At 43.0% G+C, this 13,855-nt stretch overlaps 1 protein-coding gene across 1 annotated transcript in view; it reads right to left on the bottom strand.

Moving 5' to 3' along the window:
• The window catches only part of LOC126253282 (delta-sarcoglycan), a 564,870-nt gene that overhangs the window by 306,391 nt on the left and 244,624 nt on the right, over nt 1-13,855 (bottom strand). The window lies entirely within an intron of this gene.

The raw sequence follows: 13,855 nt of genomic DNA, 5'->3' as shown, positions 1-13,855 counted from the left end.
GGGGCGTTCAAAAGTAATGGAACATATTTTTTTTTTTTTGGACAGGTTGGTTTTATTCAGGATTCCAATACGCCATATCGTTCCCCACTTTGGCAGTTACAAATTCCTAATTCTCAACATAATCTTCGTTCAAAGCGACACCCTAAAGCCACCTTACTAGGAGGACCTGTATGCCCAAGTGGTACCATTCTAGAGGTCGACGTTGGAGGCAGCGTCTTTCTGCATCGGTAAGCTCCTCTCCATCCACGTACTGCTTCCCGCGGAGTGCATCCATCATTACGCAAACAAATGGAAGTCGGAAGGTACAACACTCTATCGGGTACACACCTCTGAGTAGCCCAACTGGTGGACGAGTGTGTCAGCACTGCCAACAGAGACGTCCAGTTGTGCAGCGAGGTATTTGATTGTAATCCGTTGATCGCCTCGAATGAGAGTGTCCGCACGTTCCAACATTGCAGGAGCTACAATTGTGAGAGGCGGGCCTGTAGGTGAGAGATATCGGAAGGGTTTGTACGACCTTGTTGCAGTGATGACAGACACCTCGCCCAATGACTCACCGTGCTTTTTTTCACTGCTGTGTCCTCACAGACATTCTGCAAGAGCCTATGAATGTCTGTGATTCTCTGGTTTTCCACCAAAAGAAACTCAATGACAGCTTTCTCCTTGGAACACACCTCCGTTACAAATATCATTTTGGAGACTACATACGAAATTATAGGGGCTGAAGCGGGAATGTTCCACAATGTCCCTCGACAAATTTCCCTCTTTTTCAACCGAAAATGACCAAAAAATGTGTTTCATTCCTTACTGAACGCCCCTGGTACCTAAAGGAGTGTAGACCAAATGCCGCTTAAATGCAAAGATTAGTATCGATAGCAGTTGGGAGATTTATGTCGAATAAATTAATAATGACATTTTACCGATTCCCCATGGTACACTAAACTCGTTAGAATACTGTTGCAGTAGCAATGACTAAAGCATGTGTGACAATGCAGATGGTGCCTTTCCACAGTTACGTTTTTCGTCTCCTCAAAATTACTGTTATTTTCTTCTGCAAATTTTGTGTTATTTTCAATAGTGTCATTTATACGACATACGTACGGTACCTAAAATTCCACATGTTGACCTAGGGCTTAACAAACTTAAGTTTATTATCTGTTACATTCTTTTGGATATCAGGATTTAGTGACCGAACTAGTGTGTTTAAAATCCGTGCTAATTACACAACATCAGTAATTTAGGATTTCGTTGTCATTGTTAATTTTTAAACAAATATCTGAATACTAACTACCTGAATAAGTACATGGAAAAAGCATGTAAATAACTGCAGAACTAATACAGGTAATGATGGAAACATGTATGCAAGATTTTCACGCATTCAATGCTGTAGTGTCCGCAGCTCGTGGTCGTGCGGTAGCGTTCTCGCTTCTTGCGCCCGGGTTCGATTCCCGGCGGGGTCAGGGATTTTCTCTGCCTCGTGATGACTGGGTGTTGTGTGATGCCCTTAGGTTAGTTAGGTTTAAGTAGTTCTAAGTTCTAGGGGACTGATGACCATAGATGTTAAGTCCCATAGTGCTCAGAGCCATTTGAACCATTCAATGCTGAAGTAATTAACATCCTTTGTTAAAACTTCGTTACTGAGAAAGAATTCCATATTTGGGAAAACTAGCCGGTGTAATTCAATATAATTTATTGTTGTATCTAAAAATCATCATACAAACGATTTTTCTTCCTTTATTCAGTGACTCAGAACCATGAACTTTCAATTTTAATTTACAGAAATACAGCCAACAACAATAGGTATCTTTAGTTTCAATTATTGTAAGTTTGTGAAAGAGGTGTGTTGTAAGCCATTTGAGATAAGTCTGCGAATCATCATCATAATCATGCTCACTTCAAGCATTAAACCTTTTCGAAACGAGTAATGTCTGTGTCAGAAAGTATGGGAAAACGTACTGCAGACGATGTAGTATAAATTAAAAGTCAGAAAGAGTAACACAGTCTCTCTAGATTTCATGTGCGGGAGTTTATTTAGTAATTCAGTGACTGTTGTAAATGATTAATTGGATAGTGAATGTGAAATTAGTATCATCGACTGTGTCAAACATCAACAGTGCTCACTGCGGCTGTAGGATCAGCACACGAACAATGTCACATCCAATAGTTAGTTACTGTGCACATCGTTTTCATATCAATACGAATGTTAGACTTAATGCACAGTGATTTAAGAGCTTTATCGGTTGCTGTGTCAATTACACATGTCTGCTACACGAGAACTGTTGTGAATAATCATATCAGTGTCAGATTACTGCACTCGGCCAGTCACAATATCAGACATCAGTCGATTGTAATGTGTGGCTATCCAGTCTTCTGTACCGTAGTTCTAACGAGTGACATTCTATCTGGCCATAAACTGTAGTTAATTAACCGATCAAAGTGCAGTTAAAATCTTTGAAATCTTTGAACTGCATGTCTGTGGCGGACTAAATTATTGGCAATAGTCTACTTTTGACGGCCACTTTTCGGTTACGTTACACATACTAATTTTAAAAGAACACAAAAATCTCCAAGACGCGATGTTTCACTAAATCTCGAAATATAGGCGTACTTCAAAGTCGGAGGCTTTTATCAGCGTTCACAACCAAGCTTTGTTTCGAAATCTCGTAGACCGTCGAAAGGGAATCTGGTCGTACGTAAAGTACACCCACGGCAAGAAGCAATTAATACATTCACTGTGCAGTAGCAATGGTGATGTTACACATGACAGCGCCACAAATGTGGAGTCACCAAACATGATTTTCTGAAGTTCCTTCACCAAAGAAGACTAAGGATATGTTCCAGAAGTCGAATCAAGAATGGCTGCGAACATGAGTAATCGCGAAGAAGATATCCTCGATGTAGCGAAGCAGCTTGAATCACTTAATAAATGAATGCAAGGTCTTCGGACCAGATTGTATACCAGTCATATTCCTTTCAGAGTATGCTGTTACAAGAGGTCCATACTTAGCAATGACACAGAACCGCTCGTTCGAGGAAATATCCGATCCGTAAAGAGTGGAAATTTGCACAGGTCACACCAAAACTCAAGAAGGAATGAATCCTATGTATTGCAGACACGGATCATTGGCGGTGATTTGCCGCACGATTCTGCAACATATGGTGTGTTGCAACATTATAAATACCTCGATGAATACGGTCTGTTGACACATGGTCAGTACGGATTCAGAGAATATCGTTCTTGTGAGACACAACTGGCTCTTAAGTCGACGAAGTATGGAGTATTATAGACAGAGGATCTCAAATTGTTATATTTCTAGATCTAATCAAATTGCGTGCCTATGGTTTATCGTTTCAGTACTGCGACTGGATTCGCGATTTCCTATCAGAATGGTCACAGTTGATACTAACTGACAGATAGTCATCGAATAAAACAGAAGTGATATCTGGTGTTCCCCAAGGAAGTATTATAAGCCCTCGCCTGTTCCTAATTTACAGAAATGGTTTAGGAGACCATATGAGCAGCCATCTTTGATTGTTTGCAGATGATGCCCCCATTTACCGTCTAGTTAAGTCAACAGAAGATCAAAACCAATTGCAAAATGATTTGGACAGTATATCTTTAGGGTGTGAAAAGTGGCGATAGACTCTAAATAACGAAAACTGTGCGGTCGTGCAAATGAGTACCAAAAGAAATATGTCAAGCTTCGATTACACTATAAATCAGACAAATCTAAAGGCTGTCAATTCTTGTAAATGCATAAGAACTACAATTGCGAACAACTTAAAATGGAACAATTATATAGATAATGTTGTGGGGAAGGCGAACCAATGTTTGCTTTTTATCGGCAGAACACTAAGAAAATATAATAGGTCTACTAAAGAGTCCGCCATATCCTTACCATATAGGACTGAAGGAGGACATCGGAAAAGTCCTAATCTCTGAATCCGAAAACATTTTATTGACGCCTGAGGCGTCACAGCTAGGCCGCGATAGCCAATTTGTCTATGAAAGCTTTCTTGTATGAATGTATGTGGGCTCCAGTGTAAGCAGTCAGAATCTTATAAGATCTGCAACGGGCGAGCTGTGTCCTGCAGACGTGCGTCATGACCATATGGCGTGACTGCAGCGTGTGAAAGTAGCGGAGAGGCGCTTACAGAGTAGTTACATTCTCTGGAACTATAAAAATTAATAACTGATCTAGAAATAGCCTGAGGAACTTCATATTAGGTACATAACCTTCTGCTGTGTAAAGGAACAGTCTGTCAACATCTTAAGTCAATAACTGTCATAATTTGGAAGTTACAAAAAGAAAGTCAGTAAAAAACGTAATTATCCGACACTTAAAAAACTATATCAATATATATATATATATATATATATATATATATATATATATATTAATAGTTCACCAACTGTAACTATTTGAAAAGATATGATAACACCTTCAGTGATTAGTTTCAAATTTCGAAGGTTCTCTTTTTAGGAAACCTTTCGTAATTTTTCTGTAGTAATAACTTTAAGAATTTCAAGTAGATATTTATGTTTTGTGTTTGGGTGAGAGTGAAACAGAGTACTTGTGTGAGTATATGTGGGACATCCGCCAATATTAAATTTTCAGTTTGTAATTCTCTACAGGAACTTGCAAGTGTTCCAGCTTTGTATCGTGGGAACGAATCCACCAATGGCTCCCTTACTAGGGGATGACGGATGTCCAAGCGTGTTTGAATATGTAAGAGACAGCCAGAACGTTAACGACTATGTAGTTAAATTCCAGACGAAAAGTGCCGCTTAAAGGTTATTTCATTTTATTTGTTGAGTTGCTTAATTTAATGACGTCAATGAGCTGAGAGCAGTGGTTGGTTCTTGCTAGATTTTGGGGCGAGCCGCGCCCTGAAAGTCAGTTCCGATTGGCCGTAATTCTGTACAGCCAATAAGAAGTGAGACGGTTTGCCAACTAACGCATGAGATAGAGGGACTTGTAGATGCAGGGAGAGAAGAAGGAGTTGGTGGACTAGCTTTTGAAGGAGCCGGTCATGCTGAAAGTGTCCGAACGCATTATGTGTAAATTGAAGTGATATTGTGACTTCCACATTTCGGTACATGATAAAGGTAGCTGATGTTTACCATTAACTATTTGTGAAATTTTAAGAGTCGAGAGATATTTCGTTCTGGAGAAAATCGAGTGTGTAAACTTTGAACTAAAAGCGTGGCGGTACTAAGTAATTTTTTTTTACTGAGTGTTTATGGAGAGAAAAACTTTATTTAAAGACAACCACTGATTGCCGAGTGCAAAAATAAATAGCAGTTTATTGACTGTGTTACTCTCAGAAATGATTTCGGAATTGGATAGGAAACATTCTGGCTGTTTGAGTGTGACAAGGACTGTGAACAGGAGCTTTAATGAGTTGAACACATGTAGGCTGATGATCTTGCTTAATAGCAATAAAATAAAATCCTAATGCAAGTTTAAAAGGACCTTTGAACTTAGAAATTTGAACAGCAACCCATTTCCGATTTATTCACAAGACTATTTTCAGCTTTTTGTACTTATAGCGGCCTCCCACGTGTAGTTATGAAATCTCAGTTTCTTCAATACTGCCTTTCTGAGCTCTCTTAAATAGCTGCAGTCAGAAGTTACGTGTGCAGATCTGCAGCAGTATCAAGGTAGCTGACAATTTATGTTGCAGAACCGCCATCGATGTGCAAAAGAACACGTTAGGTCGCACGCCGTCCTACATAGGGACAAATCATCATCGTAATAAAATAAATCAGAGCTCGAATGGAAATATTTTAGAGAAGCAACAGAAGTGTGTTGCTTCCATCTAAATAAGCGGTAGACGAACGTAAAACTGGAAGTAAGTTTCAGAGGTAGAATTCTCCGTCATAATCGGAGCCCAAAATATCTTGGTGTCATCCTGGATCGTACACTATGCTTCAAACAACACCTTCTTAACTTAGCTCAAAAGTTGAGGACTCGAAACAACATCCTCCATAAGCTATGCGGAACTACCTGGGGATCTTCAGCAACCACCCTGCGATCTTCAGCTCTAGTCTTCGTGTACTCAAGTGCTGAGTATTTTGCACCTGCTTGGACGAACAGTCATCATACAAGGCTTGTTGATACCCACCTCAATACGACAATGCGCATAGTATCTGGCACCATCAAATATACTCCATTTTATTGGTTTGCACTGTTAACCGGTATAATGCCTCCTGATTTACGCAGGTGTACTGACCTTATGAGAGAATTCCACAAGATCTCCAGAAATTCTAACCTACTCGTGCTTGGCGACCTGCCACTTTTAAATCGTAAGAGACTGAAATCATGCCATCTATGTGCGATGCTGTTGACAAGGTTGCTAAGGATTTCAAATCTCTTGAAGAATGGAAAGAACGGGGGGAAGCAGTGATAGATGTGCACCTGCAGAACATCTTCTCAGGTGCTAAACTCCCAAGTGGATTCGACCTACCACGCAAGACCTGGACTACTCTCAACATAATCCCTACCGTCCATGGCCGATGCAGGGATGCTCTCTGTAAGTGGAAGAAGCTGCCGGATCCAACCTGTGACTGCGGGGCTCCATACCAAACTGTTCACCACATTGTCAGTGAATGCAGGGTTCGAGCCTATCACGGCACCGAAGAGGACTTCCTGCTAGCAACTCCAGATGCAGTGCTCTGGATTCTAGGACTGGATATTCACTTGTAAAGACAAACTTAAGTTTCTTGTGTGTCAATACGTACATATGTATATCTAACTTAATTTCATGATATGTCTGTATTAGCCATATGCTAAATAAAAAATAGGTGTTCATTTTTCCGAAGTGATGTTCGAAAGTGGAACGGTATAGAAATAGTCTGAAGATGGTTCGATAAACCTTCGAATTTCAGAGTAGCCATATAGATGTAAATGTAGATATACTACTCGCGGCGTCTTCTTGCAAGATAATGATTGCTATGTTTAACGAATACGGAGACTAAGGTACAGTCTTGACACTGGAACTTATTTTCCAGCTCAAGAAATGTCTCCGTTGTTCCACAACGTCATCTAAGAGCTGTTGTCCTAACGTTTTAACTATCACTTCGGAACGGTAAGTTACAAAATTAATGTCTTATTTGTGTGCAAATACATATTGTCTGTAGTCCTGCTTCACAATTAAATGCCCTTCACTAAAGGAACTTAAACGTAATGGCACTGCGCATTGACGGAGTGGTGCACTGTGCAGTAATTTCACTTTTTTCCATTTGACGGGGAACAGCTCTCACACAGTCCGTGATGAGTTGATGGAAGTCTATAGAAACAATCCACTATCACATTACACAGTGGCTACGTGTGAAATACGCTACCACCGTGGTCAAACATGTCTGAATGACGAATAATTGTGTCTCTAGGACATGGCCGCATTGTTACTTCCGCTGAGCTCTCGTGTTGTGGTGCAGGTTGTCTGCGAGGGCAAAACTTCGCGACTGGAATAGGGCCGTCCATTTACCAAGCAGTGGAAGACGCAAAATAATGTTTAAGGTCTTTATATACAGGGTATAACAAAAAGGTGTGGGCAAACTTTCAGGAAACATCCCTCACAAGTAGAGCTGAGTTTCTACTACGGTTCGACACGTTAATCATGGGAAACACACAGGAAAAGAACGTATATCACCAAAACAATAAACACTTTCCTAAATTTTCAAAATGTCTTCCACTGGCAAGGATAAATGCGTCAACCCGCCATCCCATTGAATCCCCGATGCACTGATGTATTCCTGGAGAAGTGTGTACTGTTTCACAGCCTTTCGCAATACGGGCACGAATGCTCTATCTTATAATATGGTTCAATACACAAGAGCTTTTAGATGCCCCCGCAGTTAAAATTCTAGTGGTGTTAGGTACCGAGAACCTGGAGGGCAAGAAATTGGTCCTCCTGTAACTATTCATCTCTGATGGGATCTCTTATTTAGGAGCCTGCGAACATTGACACTGAAATGAGGAGGAGCTCCGTTGTGGATGAAGTATGTGTTTTTCCCACTCGTAAAGGAAGACGTATAGTAGTCTCTAAGAAAGAAGTTCCTCCGTTGGATCTGGGCCGAAGAATATGAGGCTCTAACAAAGAGTAACGAGCAGTTTCGGCCCAGAGTTTGTCAGAAAAAACTTTGTTGGAACGTAACTGCACCAACTCCCGTGTATTTTCGACAGTCCATATGTAAAAATTTACAATCTGATCACACTGAACTGAAACCTCATCCGTGAACAACTCATTCGCATTAGGTTTGAGACATCGTTGTGTGAGCCATTCGCAAGGCGTACCGGTGTCGCAAAATCAGCTGCTGATAACGCCTACACACGCTCTACATGGTACGGATACTGCAAGTTCTCATGTACCACTTTCCAGGCAGGCACGTGGTTAACATTGTTTGTTGCAGATAATTTTCTTACGCTGATGCTAGGGTTATCGTCAACTGGACGAAAACGTTCATCCTCTAGTTGAGGAGTCATCATTCTAGACCTCACCCCGATGCGAGTAGCAAGCTTAAATGTCCAAAGCTCCCAAAGAAGACGATTCAGTACTACAAATGTCGTTCCTGAAATCTCTTCGATACAAACGTTGGGCGCCACCGCTATAACCATCTGTTAGTCCGAGCAGCATATGGGCGTTTACGAACTCCGCATTTGAGTACATTTCCGTGGCACTGTACCGGAAATCAACACCGCGATGAAGACTAAACAGCTGATGCTAAACGCTTGTTGCTACTAGGAGCACTCAATACGTAAGGCAACACATTTTTATCTGTAAGTAGGTAGATTTCATTGAGTCCAGTACACATTATTGTTCTAAAACCTTCTGGCTACAAAACTCTTTTTGTAAACATAATATCAATTCCGGTTCAAATGGCTCTGCACACTATGGGACTTAACATCTGAGGTCATCAGTCCCCCAGAACTTAGAACTACTTAAACCTAACTAACCTAAGAACATCACACACATCCATGCCCGAGGCAAGATTCGAACCCGCGACCGTAGTGGTCGCGCAGTTCCAGACTGAAGCGCCTAGAACCGCTCGGCTACACCGGCCGGCCTCAATTCTGGGAAACGGCCTTACGCCAGCTTACTGAGAGGGACTTTGTACCAGTCTAATGATCGACGTCGGAGCCAACGTCTTGCTCCATCAATAGCCTCCCCATCATCCTCGTACCGCTTCCCGCGGTGTGCATTCTTCATTGGACCAAACAGAAGGAAGGTACAAGACTGGGGCTGTAGGGTGGATGAGGAAGAACAGTCCAATGAAGTTTTGTGAGCTTGTCTCCGTTGCGCGGACTTGCGTGCTGTCTTCCATTGCCTTGGAGAAAGAGAAGTTCGTCTGCATTTTTATGGAAACGAAGACACTGAAGTCACTTCTTTATTTACCATAGGCATGCTGTCCTCGACAGCTAGTGTTCATCAGAGGCAAGGGTATTGTCAGGAGTGCCCCAGGGAAGTGTGACAGGACCGCTGTTGTTCTCTGTATACGCAGGTGATTTGGCGGGTAGGGTGGGCAGCAATCTGCTGTAGTCTGCTGACGATGCTGTGGTGTACGGTAAAGTGTCGAAGTTGAGTGACTGTAGGAAGCTACAAGACGACTTAGACAAAATTTCTAGTTGGTGTGATGAGTGGCAGCTATATTATGTGATCTAAAGTATCCGGACACCTGGCTGAAAATGGCTTACAAGTTCGTGGCTCCCTCCATCGGTAATGCTTGAATTCAAAATGGTATTGGCCCACACGTAGCCTTGATGACAGCTTCCACTTTCGCAGTCATACGTTCAATCACATGCTGGATGGTTTCTTGGGGAATGGAAGCCCATTCTTCACGGAGTGCTGCGCTGAGGAGAGGTGTCGATGTCGGTTGGAGAGGCCTAGTCAGGATTCAGGTCAGTACTCTGTGTAAGCCAGTTCATTGCAGGAATATTGTCGTGTAACTACTCTGCCACAGGCCTTGCATTGTGAACAGGTGCTCGATCGTGCAGAAAGATGCAATCGCCATTCCTGAACTGCTCTTCAACAATAGGAAGGAAGAATGCTTGTGCTGTGATAGTGCCACGCAAAACAACAAGGGGTGCAAGTCCTCTCCATGAAATACATGACCACACCACAACACCACCGCCTCCGAATTTGCTGTTGGCACTACACACGCTGTCAGATGACGTTCACCGGGCTTTCCTCGTACCCACATCCTGCCGCATTGTGTACCAAGATTCGACACTGCACACAACATTTTTCCACTGTTCTGTCGTCCAATGTTTACGCTCCTTACACCAAGCGAGGCGTCTTTTGGCATTTACCGGCGTGATATGTGACTTCCGAGCAGCCGCTCGACCAACAAATCCACGTTTTCTCACCTCCCGCCTAACTGTCATAGTACTTGCAGTGGATCGTGGTGCAGTTTGGAACTCCTGTGTAATGATCTGGATAGATGTCTTTTACACATAACGACTCTCTTCAACTGTCAGCGCTCTCTGAAAGTCAACAGACGAGGTCGGGCTGTGCGCTTATGTGCTGTACGTGTGCCGGCCGAAGTGGCCGTGCGGTTAAAGGCGCTGCAGTCTGGAACCGCAAGACCGCTACGGTCGCAGGTTCGAATCCTGCCTCGGGCATGGATGTTTGTGATGTCCTTAGGTTAGTTAGGTTTAACTAGTTCTAAGTTCTAGGGGACTAATGACCTCAGCAGTTGAGTCCCATAGTGCTCAGAGCCATTTGAACCATTTTGCTGTACGTGTTCCTTCACGTTCCCACTTCACTATCACATCGGAAACAGTGGACCCTAGTTTAGGAATGTGGAAATGTCGCGTACAGACGTATGACACAAGTGACACCCAGTCACCTGATCACGTTCGAAGTCCCTGTGTTCAGCAGTGCGAGCCGGTCGTAGTGGCTGAGTGGTTCTAGGCGCTGTAGTCCGGAACCGCGCGACCGCTGCGGTCGCAGGTTCGAATCCTGCCTCGGGCATGGATGTGTGTGATGTTCTTAAGTTAGGTTTAAGTAGTTCTATGTTCTAGGCGACTGATGACCACAGATGTTAAGTCCCATAGTGTTCAGAGCCATTTTTCAGCAGTGCGCCCCTTTCTGCTTTCTCACGATGTCTAATGATTACTGAGATCGCTGATATGGTGTACCTGACAGTAGGTGGCACCAAATTACACCTAATATAAAAAATGTTTGTTTTGGGGTGTTTAGATACTTTTGACCACATAGTGTAGCTCTACATGTGGAAAAATGTAAGTTAATGGGGATGAGTAGGAAGAACAAACTTGCAATGGTCGGATACAGTATGAGTAGTGTCCTGCTTGACACACCAAAAGTTCAAATGTTCAAATGTGTGTGAATTCCTGAGGGACCAAACTGTTGAGGTCGTCGCCCCATAGACTTACAAACAACTTAAACTAACTTATGCTAAGGAGAACACACTCACCCATGCCCGAGGGAGGACTCGAACCTCCGGCGGGAGGTACCGCGCAATCCGTAATATGGCGCCTCAAACCACGCGGCCACTCCGCGCGGCTGCTTGTAATATCCAGATCGTTTAAATATCTGTGCGTAGCGCTGCAACGCGATATGAAATGGAGCATGTGACAATTGTGGTAGGGAAGGCGAGTGGTCGACTTCGGTTTATTGGAAGAATTTTAGGAAAGAGTGCTTCACCCTTAAAGGAGACCGCATATAGAACACTGGCGCGACCTGTTCTTGGGTACTGCTCGATTACTTGGGATCTGTATCAGGTCGGATTGATAGAAGACTACGAAGCAATTAAGAGGCGGGCTACTAGATTTGCTACCGGTAGGCTGGAACAACACGTAAGTGTTCCACAGGTGCTTCGGGAACTCAAATGGGAATCCCTGGAGGGAACGCGACGTTATTTCGAGAACACTATTGAGAATATGTATAAAACCGGCATTTTAAACTGACTTCAGAACGATTCTACTCCAGCCAACATACACTGCGCGCAAAGACCACGAAGATAAGACACGAGAAATTTGGGCTCATGTGGAGGTATATAGATAATCGTTTTTCCCTCGGCTTGTTTGCGAGTGGAGCAAGAAAACGTATCATCCGCCACGCACCGTACGGTGACTTGCGGATTATGTGTTTGGATGTAGATGTACCTGTGGCACAATACACTACAGAGCTGATCGTTGCACCATAAGAACAGTCATCAAACAGAATAACCGCTTCAGAGGCACGCAAGACCGCCGCCATGATGTTACCACCTGAGGGTGAGACTTTGAACGAGTTCTTCGGAGGGCAGGAGTTGAGCCGCTACTGCATGGATTTCTGTTACGTGTCTGGTTCGAAGTGATGAACCCGTGTTTCATCGCCTGTGACAATGTTCGACAAAAAATTGCTATGCTCAGCCTCGTAACGTGCAAGTAATTACGTTCGGATGGTACTTCGTTACTTTTTATTGTCTTCTGTTAGGTTACGAGGAGCACACCTATCAATTCCCCCAACTGGTGGACGAGTGTGTCAGCACCACCAACACAAACGTCCAGTTGTGTGGCGAGGAGTTTCGTTGTTATCCGTCTGTCACCTCCTTTGAGAGTGTCCGCATGTTCCAACATTGCAGGAGTCACAGCCGCGTGCAGCCGGCCGTCATGCAGGAGATCGGACAGGTTTGAGAGACCTTGTTGGAGCGATGACAGACTGATCGTCCAACCACTCACCGTGCTTTTGTTCATTGCCACGTCCCCTTAGACGCTCTGTAAGCGCCTGTGAATATCTGCGAAGCTCTGGTTCTCCGACAAAAGAAACTCAGTGACAGCTCACTGGTTGGAACACATTACAGACGCTATATTGAATCTACGCATAGCGTCGCCACCAATAGCGACTTCCTCAAACTATAGGTACTGAAGCAGGAATACCCTACGGATGTCCCACAACAAATTACACATTTTTTCAACAAAAATTGGCTGCCAAAAAAAAAAAAAGGTGCTGCATTATTTATTGAACACCCCTCGTAGCAGAGCAGTGAGGTTTGTCGCATGCCAACACAAGACAATGAAATGAGTCACATGTTAACACTACTTTCGTTCCATCGCAACAACAACACTGGCAGAACCTAAGAATTACGATTTACTGTACGTTCTAATTCAACGTAGTCAAGAGGGTAATTCGAACACCTCATGTAAGAAAACGTTTAATGCAATGCTGGTACATTTGTTAGTGCACGTTTCCCATGATTAATGTCGTTATGAAGAGAAGTGGAAAATGGTCTGTAACACGGAAATAAAGTGTTTCCGGACACAAGTCCATAGAACACATTTTATTTCTCTATGTGTGAGGAATGTTTCCCGAATTTTTTGCCATAACGTTTTGTTACATCCTGTATTTTGAGCGCTCTATGAAGTGTTGGAGAGCTTGAGGAATGACAATGTTCCAGAAGAAACTTTGTTATGTTCAGGAGCTACAAATATTTCACAATCGTTGCTGCTGAATATTCAACAATGGTTATAAATGGATGTGCTACTTTTTTGTTGTTGCTGTTGTTGTCTTCAGTCCAGAGATTGGTTTGAGGCAGTTGTCCATGCAGCTCTATCCTTCACAAGCTTCTTCATCTCCAAGTAACTACTACAACCTATATCCTTCTGAATCTACTTAGAGTATTGAGCTCTTGGTCTCCCTTTACGATTTTTACCCTCCACGCTGCCCTCCAATATTAAACTAGTGATCTCTTGACACCTCATAATATGTCCTACTAACCGATCCCTTCTTCTAGTCAAGTTGTGCCTCAAATTTCTGTTCTGCACAATTCTATTCAGTACCTCCTCATTAGTTACGTGATCTACACATCTAATCTTTAGCATGCTTCTGTAGCACCACATTTCGAAAG

Source organism: Schistocerca nitens, chromosome 4 (assembly GCF_023898315.1).
Source record: "Schistocerca nitens isolate TAMUIC-IGC-003100 chromosome 4, iqSchNite1.1, whole genome shotgun sequence".
Lineage (NCBI taxonomy): Eukaryota > Metazoa > Arthropoda > Insecta > Orthoptera > Acrididae > Schistocerca > Schistocerca nitens.
Note: the sequence above shows the minus strand (reverse complement) of the source record. Positions and strands in the feature narration are given on the sequence as shown.